Here is a 14,141-nt window from a genome sequence, read left to right on the forward strand (position 1 = left end):
CCCTTTCTTGGCAGATCGGAGACAACGGCAGGTTCACCGCCGCCGCTCCGTCGCTGGCGACGAGCCACCGCGGCTGCCGCCTCCCTCTGATCTCGACTCACACATACAAAACAGGGTTCAAGCCTCATATTCAGTTCAAAACATAGAAATAGGCTTTTTACTGAATTCATTTTCAAATACTGTAAATGTACTTCAATAAAGCGTACTGCACTTAAACATTCATTCATGTAATTTCAACCCTCCATTTATACATGTAAATTCTGTTTATAACAGGCTGCATATGCACATAAAAATGGAATATGAGAAATTGGTATGTGTTGGTGGTTCTCTGTAACAGTTGAACGAAATAGAGAGCTCAAAATAAACGAGCTCAGTTTAAGAAGAAAACCTTGGTCTGGTAGTGTAGTTGCTGTGTGAACTTGCTGCAGAATTTAGAAATGGTGAAGTGGTGAGGATTGGGTGAAGAATGGTGTAGATTATAGAAGAAAAATGGGGTGGTGAGGATCGTGGAAATTCTTTAGCTGACAAGTATGAACACTTCAGCTAGCTTTGTATGACTGAAGAATTTCTTCAGCATGCGTAGTAAATTCTTCAGCATGCTTAGGATTCAGCATGCTTAGGATTATTCAAATTTAATCATTAAAATATCTAAGAGATTAATATATTAATTATATGGTTCCAAACTCATTTAAATACATTAAGACATATAAACCTAATTCTTATTGAAGCATAAAATCCATTTGAGCTTGCTTCTAACATAAATTAAATTACTCATGGGCTTAAGTAAAAATCGATAAAAGATTCATATTTAACACTTCAGTGTTAAATTCTCCACAATAAATTAATGGACTCAAAATATATTTTGAGTGCATCATCTATTGAAAATAAAAATAAATCATCACATATATAAATTATCAAATTCATATAAGTCTGTATTTTATTAATGGATGCTGAACTCTAATTACCATAATCAATCCTTAAATCAGTAATTAAAAGTATATAATCCTTAATAAAAAGTCGGGTCATTACAAACTATCCCCCTTAAAAGAAATTTCGTCCCGAAATTTGCATACCTATGTGAAAAGTTCTGGGTATTTTTCTTTCATCTGGTCCTCAAGTTCCCACGTTGCTTCTTCTGGTCCATGGTGTCTCCACAGTATTTTGACTGACGCGATCGATTTATTCCTTAACTCTTGCACCTTTCGGTCCAAAATGGCTTCAGGTTTTTCCTCGTACGTCAAGTCTGGGTTAAGAATCATTTCATCTTGGTGAATCACGTGTTTGGGGTCAAACACGTACCGTCTCAGCTGTGACACGTGGAACACATTGTGGACGTTTCCAAAGCTAGGTGGCAGTGCCAATCTATACGCTACGGGACCTATTCTTTCAAGGATCTCATAAGGTCCTACAAAACGGGGTCTCAACTTACCCTTAACACCGAATCTAACGATCCCTTTTGAGGGTGATATTTTAAGGAAAACCTTGTCTCCAATCTTAAATTGTAGTTCAGTTCGTCGGGTATCAGCATAAGACTTCTGTCTGTCCTGGGCCTCTTTAATTCTTGCTCTAATCTGGCGGATGGTCTCGATCATCTCGCTTACTGCATCTGGCCCAAGGATTTTTCTTTCACCCACTTCATCCCAGTAAAGTGGTGATCTACACTTCCTTCCATACAGCGCCTCATAAGGTGCCATATCAATGGTTGCCTGGTAACTATTGTTGTAGGCGAATTCGATCAATGGCAGCACTGATTCCCAACTTCCTCCTCGGTCTAGCACCACTGTCCTCAACATATCTTCAAGGGTCTGAATTGTCCTTTCTGATTGTCCATCTGTTTGAGGGTGAAAGGCGGTGCTAAAGTTTAATCTCGTTCCCAACTCTTTCTGCAAACTGATCCAAAATCTAGAAGTAAATTTTGAATCTCTATCTGAAGTAATGGATATTGGTATTCCATGTAGCCGTACAATCTCACGAATGTACAGTTGGGCTAGTTTCTCCGATCCATGGGTAATTGGAATCGGTATAAAATGAGCGCTCTTTGTGAGACGGTCTACTATTACCCAAATAGATGTGTTGCCCCTATTTGTCTTGGGTAGACCCGTCACGAAATCCATCGCTATGTGCTCCCACTTCCATTCTGGAATTTCCAATGGCTGTAATTTCCCATATGGTCGTTGATGTAAAGCTTTCACTTGCTGGCATGCAAGGCAACGCTCTACAAACGAGGCTATGTCTCGTTTCATCCCGTCCCACCAAAACTTCTGTTTTAGATCTTGGTACATTTTGGTACTTTCGGGATGAGCGGTATATGGCGTGTCATGAGCTTCACTCATGATCTCGTTTCTGAGTTCCTCGTTATGGGGAACACACAATCTTCCTTCAAAAAGAACTGCGTTATCCGTTGCCTCTTGGTAGCCTCCTGGCGTGCCTGTTCGGATCTTGAGACGAACTTTTTCCAAGCTCTCATCCGCTCTCTGGACACTGACGATCCTTTCTCTGAGGTCTGGGACGGCTACTAGAGTTGCAATAATTGCTCTTGTCGTTGCCGGTGGCTGAACCACTTCTATCTTCAATTTGTCAAAATCCCTTACAAGCGTGTCCTCTTGAGTGAGAAGAAGTCCTAACTCGGATTGAGTTTTACGACTTAAAGCATCAGCTACTACATTAGCTTTTCCCGGGTGGTAGTTGATACCGCAGTCGTAATCTTTCACGAGCTCGAGCCATCTCCTCTGTCTCATATTCAAGTCTTTCTGTTCGAAAAAATACTTAAGGCTTTTGTGATCAGTGAAGATTTCACATCTAACTCCGTATAGATGGTGTCTCCAAATTTTCAAAGCATGCACTAATTGCTGCCAGTTCCAGATCATGAGTGGGGTAGTTCAATTCATGTGGCCTTAGTTGTCGCGAGGCGTAAGGCAATGACCTTTCCTTCTTGCATCAACACACAACCTAGCCCATTTTTGGACGCGTCCGTGAAGATCACGTATTCTTTATCGGCTGCTGGAACTGCTAGCACTGGTGCAGTTGTCAATTTCTTCTTCAGCTCTTGGAAGCTGGCTTCACACTCTTCGTTCCACTTATACTTGATTCCTTTGTGAAGTAATTGCGTCATTGGTCTCGCTATTTTAGAGAATCCTTCGATGAATCTCCGGTAGTATCCCTGCCAAACCTAAGAAACTTCCGGATTTCATTAGGTGTGGTTGGTGATTTCCACTCGCGCACGGCTTGCACCTTGGCGGGGTCCACCTTGATTCCATCTGCTGATACGATGTGCCCTAGAAACATTACTTCTTTCAACCAAAATTCGCACTTGCTGAATTTGGCGAACAACTTCTCCGTCTTTAATGTCTCCAGGATGATTCTTAAATGATTTTCATGCTCTTGGTCATTCTTAGAATAGATGAGGAATATCATCTATAAATACTAAGACAAATTTGTCTAAGTATGGATGGAAAACTCGATTCATGAGGTCCATGAATACTGCCGGTGCATTGGTTAGACCAAATGGCATGACAATGAATTCATAGTGACCATATCTTGTGCGGAAAGCGGTCTTAGATATATCCTCTGGTCTGATCTTCAGTTGATGATAACCAGACCTTAAATCTATTTTTGAGAATACACTGGCTCCTTTGAGTTGATCGAACAAATCATCTATCCTTGGAAGAGGGTATTTGTTTTTAAGCGTCAGTTTGTTCAACTCTCGATAATCAATGCACATTCTCATGGTTCCATCTTTCTTCTTGACAAAGAGTACAGGCGCTCCCCAAGGCGAGACACTGGGTCTGATGAAACCCAAGTCCAAGAGTTCTTGTAGTTGCACCTTTAATTCTTGTAGTTCCTTTGGGGCCATCCTGTACGGTGCCTTTGATACTGGGGCAGATCCAGGTTCTAGATCAATGGTGAAATCTAGTTGCCTAGTCTGGAGGTAGTCCTGGCAATATTTCAGGAAAAACTTCTGGAAAGTCTCGTACTATTGCCACATCTTCCACCTTCTTGTCTTCACTAGCTTCCCCGTTTAGGTAGACGAGATAAGCTGTGCTTCCTTCCTTCATCATCTCTTTTCTGGCTTGTAATGCGGATATCACTGGTACTCTTTTCTTCATACCTATGCCGTGAAATTCCGTCGGTTCCTTTCCAGGTGGTCGAAAAGAAATTTTTCGTTCACTACAAAGGATGGTGGCGTGATTCTCAGCTAGCCAGTCCATTCCTAAGATCATATCTACGTCCCACATGAGCAGAATATTAAGATTGTTCGCTACCATCTTAAGTTCTCCTATTTCAAATTCTACGTTCGAGCAAACATGTGTGGTGGTAGATCTTCCTCCTGAGGGTGTAGTGATTCTTAAGGCACACTTAGCTCGTTCTGATTCGATTTCTACGGTATCTACGCAAGGGGCAGATATAAAAGAATGCGAGGCACCAGTATCGAACAGAATCATTATGGAAAAACCTTTAAGCTTGCCCATACCTGCCAGGTTTCCCTGGTTCTTCTCGGGCTGGATTTGGGTGAGAGCAAAGGCTCTCGCCTGCTGTGGCAATGGTTGTTGCCGCCTCTGTTGCTGTTGGTTCTTGTGTTGGTATTGCTGCTGGTATGGCGGTCTTGGTTGGTATTGCTGCTGGTATGGCTGTTGTTGGCGGGGCTGGTGTTGCCCTTGAACTGCTTGCAGGGGCTGGGCATAAGTGGCCCTGATTGCCGCGCCCTGCTGTTTGTTGGGGCATTGTGAGGAGTAGTGGCCCTTCTGGCCACACGTGTAGCAACTGTCAGTTCCAGCCTTACAGACACCACGATGTGGTTTGTGGCATTTTGGACAAAGGGGAACTTCATTTTGTCTTTGGCTGCCTCCAGCCGGGGCAGGACCCTGTTGCTTCCCTTGTCCTTGTTGCTGATATTGTCCCAACGGCGCATTTCCTTGCCATGGCCTCTTGTTAGTCTGGTTTTCAATTTCCTCTATGGTCGTTCCAGTTGCGCTTCCCCTTTAAAGTTCTGAGGGCGTGCAGGTGGGTTGGCTGGCGCTGAGGTCTGTGATGGAGCCAACCTTTCTACTGGCATCGCAGCTTCGATGTCCAGTGCCCTGTTCAAAGATTCAGTGTATGAGAGTCCACCATGACTAGCTAGAGTCATCCGAATCTCGTGCCTCAGACCGGCACAAAATTTCTCCGCCATTTTCTCATCAGTATCCACCTGTTGCGGAGCATAACGCGATAGATCGCAGAACTCTCTGTCATACTCTGTCACCGTCTTCTTCCCTTGTTTCAGGCTATATAACTCAGCCTCCTTCTTCTTTCTGTAGCTTTTGGGAATATACTTATCATATAATCCCGTCTTAAAGTCTTCCCAAGTGTATGCTGCCCATTGTTCGGGAGTCAGAGTCTTTCGGCGGGCTTCCCACCAAAAGTCAGCCGATCCGGCTAGTTGGAAAGACATACACGAGAGTCGCTCCTCTTCTGTGCAGTGTAGGAAAGGTGAAGATACGCTCCAAGGCGCGTATCCAAGCTTCGGCCTCGGCTGGGTCGCCTGTCCCAGTAAATGTGGGCGGATTCTGTCGAAGAAACAGTTCTTCAGTCCTTCTAGCAGGGGGTGGAGGGGGTGGGGTAGGTTCCCTGTTCGTTTCGCCGTCCCTCAGGTATTTCATCACGATTTCCATTGTTGTTAATGTTTCCTCCTAGCTGGGCGACCTCGTTTAGGTGGCATTCTGTACAATACAAACACCCATTTTAACGCATTCTATACAGGAGTCTCTAAGGCAATTAATAAAGAACTGTTTGTCAAATTTAACTTATCATAACTCCAAAAATATAACAGGATCTGTTGCATACACGAGTCACATTATTCAAAGTTACTACATTCTTAACTGACTCGTGAAGAATAAGAACCCGTAGAGAAACATAAAACATATACGAGATCGTCGCAGAAAGCCCATGCTAGGGTTATATATATATCATGGAATATTGCCTCATTGAGGGCTTTTACATTGTCAACCCAAAATGTAAGTAAAGTCTATCCAGTATTCCCTATGATGTACCGGCTTACTAGTTAAGTAATCACAAAAGGGTTTTTATTCACGGAACGTCCTAGAGACCAACATTTCCGTACTAATGCTAGCTAGAAACAACATAAATAAAATCATAGTCATTGGAACGAATCATCGTTTCCGGAGTACATCCACAAGCTAAAACTATCAAATCTGTGAACTCTGATTCGCGGTACGACTGTTCCTCGGTGACGCCAGGGGGTCCTCTTCTGGATCCTCCTCGGGGTCCTCCTCCTCATCCTCCTCGGGGTCCTCCTCCTCATCCTCGCCCGGCTCCCAGCTGGGCATCAGAGTCTCTCCCTGGCCCTCGTCTGTCTCCCGCATGATCTGGGCTGAGCGGAAGATGTCGTTCACTATCTCACGGATCGGATCGTCTCTGGTGTTGATCCTGGCCGTGGCACGAGGCTCGATTGGAGCTGGAGGTGGCACGGGTTCAGGATGAGTAATCCTCATCGTACCATACTGTGCTGTATCGTCATCCTCCTGCATAGGGTATTTGCCCCTATCTAGAAACTCCCTCATGTTGGCCATGACCCTGTCGACATCTGCCATGGCAGCCTCAAACCTTGCGTCTATCGTAGATATCAGTGGTGGTGGAGGAGTAGTAGCTCGGATCACTGAGTCAGGAGGCGATGGGAAATCCCTGCGAGCCCGTGGACGAGAAGGGCCTGTCTCGTCATCGTGCCTACCACGGCGCCCTAGAACTGAGGCACGTGGTGGAGAATCTCGTGGCAAGGCCATCGGGGGCAGTAGCGGGTGTCTCCGCTGGCAAAGGCGTCCCCACTTGTACGTAGTCTCCCGGAAGGATGTAGGGCCCTAGAGGGGCGCGGCCCCACAAAGTGAAACAGATCTGAAGCTCCGCAATAAAGCTAGGGAAGTCTCCCATGAGGTCGTGGTAATCTTCTCGGCGAAAGATGTAGTGGGCAGAGATCTGCCTAGCCCATCCCTGCCACTCGGAAGGTAACAGTAAGATCAACCTCTGGATACCGTCATACCCTGATACTCCATGTGCACTTCGCCTCGACCCAGTGTCTGTGAAAACCTGCGAGGAACTGTCCGAGGTTATCCCCGTGACATGGAGCATAGGTGCGGTAGGACTGCTCGACCTCCTCTGGACTAGCCCATGGGAAGCAGTGGTCGTCGTCGGGTGAAAACAGTCCTCGCCATCTAACGAAAGAAGTTCTATCATCAACTCAAAGTAAAACGTGACAAGTAACTAAAACGATATGGTTCCAAACATCTATACTTGGCAATCAAGAATCGGTTCGAAAATCATAACTCGTGAAATCTAGATATCACAACATCGTCTAAATCTAGTATTCAAGCACATGTCATAGAGGTGATCTAAATCTAGTTCTCAAGCACAAAATCATAACTTGTATTAAGGACCTCCCTAATACTAAATCATAGATTAAGGATTCGACAATCATCATAAAGCTCTAGTGTCATGATCTACCGATCTTAGGGCTTGTTATGCGATGATGATATACTCTTAGATCTAGCAACGAGCAATAAAAGTTTCAGCAAAATATATTCAAAAGGCCAAGCCAAATTCGAGATCTCATCGTAGAAAAACACTCGAATATTTAAGCTATGCTCATGCTATCAACATACTATTGGCGTTTGTTACGCTGCTCAATCTTCATGCTCGTGGTTTCATCATGCGACCCTTCGTGTGATTCTTCTTTCTCTATTTCGACCGTCATTGTCGATGTCATCGTAACATGAAGAAAAAGTTAAGGCATCTCCCTAAGTTCTCTTCTATGTTCCGTCGTGAGAGTGAGCATATATAACTTAACAGTTCTAAGTTCTTGTGATTCATACAATAGTCATACTTATTCATGCTTCATACATTTCAAGAAATTAACTTAATTAAAACTTGAAAGTACTTACCATAACCTCCGTTGAGCGTGACGAGATGTAGTGCCAAGCTTTTGTCAACTAGTTCAAAAGTGTATTAACTTACTTAATCTAGACTCAACTTAGAAGGAATGAGTAGTACTCAGAGCAAAAGAAATGCTCTGATACCATTCTGTCACGACCGCACTTGCTAAGGATAGCAAATTCGGGAAAATCGCGACTAAGGGAGGGAATTTAGGAGCAGGATTTAGAAAGGGCATATTCGTTTTCTTGATGACTCGACTTGTATAAAGAAATCAATCGAAATATCTAGATATCAATGAAGGCCACAAGGGGACCGTACATAATATTATCCCAAAACGGGGGTACTCAATGGTTTTAGTACATTATTAAATAATACATATTGTTTGACAAATGACATAATATCTTAACATAATCAGTGTTCGCAGCGGAATAACAATAACTTGAGTATATGTATGAAGACATATACTCTACTCTGAGGTTCTCGTCCTAAATTGACAAAAGCTTCGCTTGCACACTACATCCTCGATCACAGCTCAACCTGCACATTTAAAAATACATGCAGGGCTAAGTACAAAAGTACTTAGTGGACACTTGCCGAAATTTACATATATGCATAATATTTTATTGTCAAGCCTTTCAACAGTAGTAAGATACGAGGGTTTTCCTTTAAAGACTCGTATTTACCAAACATAATATCATTTCTTTCATCAATAACCCGCGCAGGTATTTTATATCATTAATCACCATATCAGTAACTCGTGCCGAGAGGGAGGCCTCCCTCTACGGACACTATGATCGGCCAACCCGCTAGATGACTCACGATCACAAGGGTGTACACTAATTCCGAAGGGATTTGCGGTCCCATCCAGAATCCGAATTCGATTAACATCAGATAGGCAATTAATAATAAAACATAAAGCATTTAGGCACTTGACAATATCATTTAAATTCATAAGCATAAAGTCTTAGACAATTCTAATATATATGGTTTAATTTATACGTAGAAAGCCCACCTGAATAGCAGACTCACGGTTTAGCTCTAACTCTGGTGCTTGACCTTTAATTCGAGAAAATAAAATAAGATTCTAATTCTCGAAAAATCTCAATAAATGAGGATGCGTGAAATGATTATGCATGACTCATATTCCTTTAATTAATTATGAGATGCTAATCCTATTTAGGAATTAAAGCTCGTCTTATGAAGGTCGGATTATTAATCTTATCTAGTCAAAACCTTAATCTCAAAACATTATCACATAACTATCTATTTAGATTCGACTATCTTTGTTTAATCTATTTAAGGGAAAAGCTAACTCCAATTAATCAATAATTGAATTAATTAAAATTATCCATAATTAGAATAATCAAGTCCAATAGGTCACTTAATAAATCTAGCACTAGTTCTCAATTGGGCTAAAAAAAATAGGAGAAAGCACTGTTGTAAGTTTAAATAATTAAAAAGGCTCGACATAAGGCCGCCTAATAAATAAATTAAGTAGAAGTGGCTTGAATAATTTATATGGAAGGCCCAATTAAAATAATTTATTGGCTTAAGTAATTAAATAAATCTTGACCCCACGAATATATAATTGATTGGTTTGGGCTCAAATAAATAAATCAAACGAGGCCCAGCTAATATAATACAATAGTCCAATTAATTAGAATGAGTAAGGCCCAATCCGTTAATAATCCTTAGCCCAATAGAAGATAATAAGGACCCAATTAATCAATGCGCTGGGCTTTTTAATTTATTAACACTTAGCCCATCTCAAATAAATAGCAAGGCCCGATTAAAATCAAAAAAAAAATGGCCCAACAGATTTTTAAGCCCAAGGCCATCTCAATTCTTACTAAACACCACACATCAAAACACCTTCTATCAACACACGACAGCAGCTGCGCCTATCCTCCTTTCTCTCTCTATGGCTCCCTCTCTCGTCTCTCCCTCTCGTCGGCTGAGGGCGGCGCCGCCTCCCATCCGGCGCCCGCCTCGCCGTCGCCTCCCCCTCCCTTCTCTCTCCATCTATCTCTCTCGCTACCCTCGCCGCTGGAACAAGCGCAACAGACACCACCCCCACCGCGGTGTGCCGCATCAGCCGGGATAACGCCGCCTGCTCCCTCATCCTCGGCGGCAGATCCGCCGCCGCCGTTCAACGCCACGGCCGCCCCTTCGTTCTCCCTCTCTCTCTATCCCTAACTCTCAAGTTCATCTCGATCTCTCTCTCTAACCTCACTGCCACACACGCCGGCAGACACGGCGTAAGCCGCGCCGCCGCGTCGCCCTCCCTCTCGCTGGCTGCACAGGCCCACGGCCGTTGAGGAGCCGCCGTCGCCGGAGACAGCCCAGGTAAACCCTAAGTTTCCCCTTCTCCTTTCATTTTAAATTTCCTCATCTTTTTCCCCCTTTTTTTTTTTTTAAATTAAAAACTGAAACTCCTCTTTCCCTTTCTTGGCAGATCGGAGACAACGGCAGGTTCACCGCCGCCGCTCCGTCGCCGGCGACGAGCCACCGCGGCTGCCGCCTCCCTCTGATCTCGACTCACACATACAAAACAGGGTTCAAGCCTCATATTCAGTTCAAAACATAGAAATAGGCTTTTTACTGAATTCATTTTCAAATACTGTAAATGTACTTCAATAAAGCGTACTGCACTTAAACATTCATTCATGTAATTTCAACCCTCCATTTATACATGTAAATTCTGTTTATAACAGGCTGCATATGCACATAAAAATGGAATATGAGAAATTGGTATGTGTTGGTGGTTCTCTGTAACAGGTGAACGAAATAGAGAGCTCAAAATAAACGAGCTCAGTTTAAGAAGAAAACCTTGGTCTGGTAGTGTAGTTGCTGTGTGAACTTGCTGCAGAATTTAGAAATGGTGAAGTGGTGAGGTTTGGGTGAAGAATGGTGTAGATTATAAAAGAAAAATGGGTGGTGAGGGTCGTGGAAATTCTTCAACTTACACAGGTATGAACACTTTCAGCTAGCTTTGTATGACTGAAGAATTTCTTCAGCATGCGTAGTAAATTCTTCAGCATGCTTAGGATTCAGCATGCTTAGGATTATTCAAATTAAAATATCTAAGGGATTAATATATTAATTATATGGTTCCAAACTTATTTAAATACATTAAGACATATAAGCCTAATTCTTATTGAAGCATAAAATCCATTTGAGCTTGCTTCTAACATAAATTAAATTACTCATGGGCTTAAGTAAACAATCGATAAAAGATTCATATTTAACACTTCAGTGTTAAATTCTCCACAATAAATTAATGGACTCAAAATATATTTTGAGTGCATCATCTATTGAAAATAAAAATAAATCATCACATATATAAATTATCAAATTCATATAAGTCTGTATTTTATTAATGGATGCTGAACTCTAATTACCATAATCAATCCTTAAATCAGTAATTAAAAGTATATAATCCTTAATAAAAAGTCGGGTCATTACAGATCATTAAATTAGAGTTTCATTATTCTCGCCGAATTAAAAAGTTAGCTACTCAAACTTAAATTAAAAACAATCAAATAAATAAAATTAAACATAATAAATAATCGAACAAAGATTAACAAAATAAATAGCAAGAAATTAAAGGAAACCTTGAACCAATTGAAGAGAACTCGTCTGCATCCTTGATCCAATCCAGCCGCAATTGTAAATTAAAGAACAAGAATTAAATCTAAAGCAAAGCTATGAAATCAAGGCTAAAAACGTAGGGAAAAATTTGCATGGAAGTAAAATTGCATGGAAAAAGTCAACTACTATCTTAACAAATTCAAAAGTTGCGGCTGTAAAGTGTGTAGAATGAAAAGAGAATTAACCTAACTAATATATGCTATGCGGCCTCCTCACAAAAGTTTAGGGAATTAATCCCTAAGAGTGCCGCTAAAAATCTCCAATGGGCTTCGGCCCCTTTCTCAATTAAATCCAAAATAAAATAAAACAAGAGTTCTGAGCTTCATAAAAATATAACAAGTATTTAAAAGCCCAATCTCTAATTATCTTCAAGTTCCACGTCAAATCTCCATCGAAAGCTTGTCTTTCACCAATTCCTTCCATCAACAGCTCCATCTCCAATTCTTCTCATCCCTGCGCCAAAACATTGCAAACTATGCAAAATCACATGAAACCAAGGCGAAACGCACACTAAACTAAGTAGCTAAAATACACACATCAGATGACTGTGTTATTTTTTGCCGTGGTAATGCGAAGGAGGTGGCGGTGGTTGGTGACATTCTCCGAGCTTATGAAGGAGTGTCTGGTTAGAAGGTGAATTTAGACAAATCAACAATCTCCTATAGTGGAGGAATTGCTGAAAACTTTCAAAACCAGTTGGGAGTCAAGCGGAGTGAGCAGAGGATGACTTATCTGGGTATTTCGAGTACTGTGTGCAGATCAAAGAGTGAAATTTTCCAAATGTTGGTGGATAGGACGAGAAAGAAATCTAAAGATTGGAAAAAAGGTTTATTTCCGACGCAGGCAAGATGGTTCTCATAAAGTCTGTTCTCCAATCCATACCAACGTATATTATGAGCTGCTTTGCCTTACCGGATCAAATATGCCAAAGATTGAATAGTGTGGCAGCGAGCTTCTTTTGGGGACAGAAAAATGAAGAAAAACGTATTAATTGAAAAAGCTGGAAAAATTGTGCTTGGCTAAAGGTGTTGGTGGCATGGGCTTTAGGGATATTAGTCTTTTCAATCGGGCTATGTTAGCCAAGCAAGCTGGGAGGTTACTTCTTAGTGACACGTCTCTACTTGCCCGCTCTCTCAAAGCAAGGTATTTTTCGCAAACGGACATTCTCCTGGCTAGTAATGCTCATAACCCATCATTCACATAGAAAAGTATACTAGTAGGTAGAAATTTGTTAGTGGAGGGTATTGCATGGAGATTAGGTAATGAAGAGCGCATTAGGGTAGGGATGGATTCGTGGTTACCTAATGGCAAAGGCAATTTTTGGTGGCTAAGGTTTCTGAGGAGAATGCTAATGTGAGAGTTAAAGAGCTGTTCATGGAGGATTATGCTACTTGGGATAACAGCAAGGTAGCGATGCTGCTCGATTCCAATGACCGATGAAAGGTTCTGGCACAACTTCAAGGCGACCCTTCTGTGTCAGGCAAACCTTTTTGGCCTATGGGTAAATTCAATATGTATTCTATCAGGTATGGGTATCGTTTAGCCATGGGGATAAAGAATAGGATGAGGCTTCGCCTTCGACGTTTTGTGGTGATATCTGGAATTGGATTTGGGGACTTGAGGTTATTCCAAAGGTCAAAATGTTTATGTGGCGATGTGTTTCTAATGCTCTCCCGGTTGCGATTGCGTTGAGGAGTCGGTCGATTGATATTGATCCTATTTGTAGGCGGTGTGGCAAATCTGAGGAAATAATGGAGCATGTTCTGCGTAATTGTAAGTGGGCGGAGATTTTCTGGGCCGTCTCTCCTCTCCGTTTACAGCCTTTACTCGATTCTGGATTGGTTGATAGAATTCACAAATCGCCTCACAAGGAAATTCATGCAAACTTCACGACAATGGCTTGGGTCACTTGGTTTGCTCGGAACATGTTACTCTTCCAAAACAAAGAGCTTAATTATGTGGAGTGTTTGGCTATTGCTCAGCGTGCTTTATGGACGCCTCCCATTTGCGATCCTCCAATCCGACAACGGGCTTTGACTGTGGAATGCAGAAGGTTGGACAAGTCAAAATTTCCAATGATGCTGCTATTAAAGACGGTTGTGGTTTGGGGCTGGGAGTGATTTTAAGAGACCATGTTGGGTCGGTTCTTGGTTGCAGGTTTGGTTCGCGTCAAGGTGCATTCACGTCGGTCGAGGGTGAGCCGTTGGCTATGCTGGAGGGTGTCAGCTTGTGTCAAGAGTATGGTGTTCAGGACGTCACCTTCGAAACGGACTGCCAGTCTCTATATTGGTTGCTTGTCAGGAAGGAAAGTGATCTCTCCTATCTTGAAGACACTTTGAGGAAGTTGCATGCTCTTATGGGGTCGTTTCGCCATGTGTCTTTTAGTTGGACTCCTCGTGAAGGAAACTCTATTGTCGATTGTTTAGCTGCTTATGCTCTTAGTCTTTCTTCGCCTCTTTCCTCTTAGAGGGCCATTTCCACTGATGTAAACTCTTTTGTTCTTGTTTAATGGAAGTTTCCCTCTTTTTCTCAAAAAAAAAAAAAAAAAAAATTAACGGTTTTTTTTTCTT

Source organism: Salvia miltiorrhiza, chromosome 4 (assembly GCF_028751815.1).
Source record: "Salvia miltiorrhiza cultivar Shanhuang (shh) chromosome 4, IMPLAD_Smil_shh, whole genome shotgun sequence".
Classification (NCBI taxonomy): Eukaryota; Viridiplantae; Streptophyta; class Magnoliopsida; order Lamiales; family Lamiaceae; genus Salvia; species Salvia miltiorrhiza.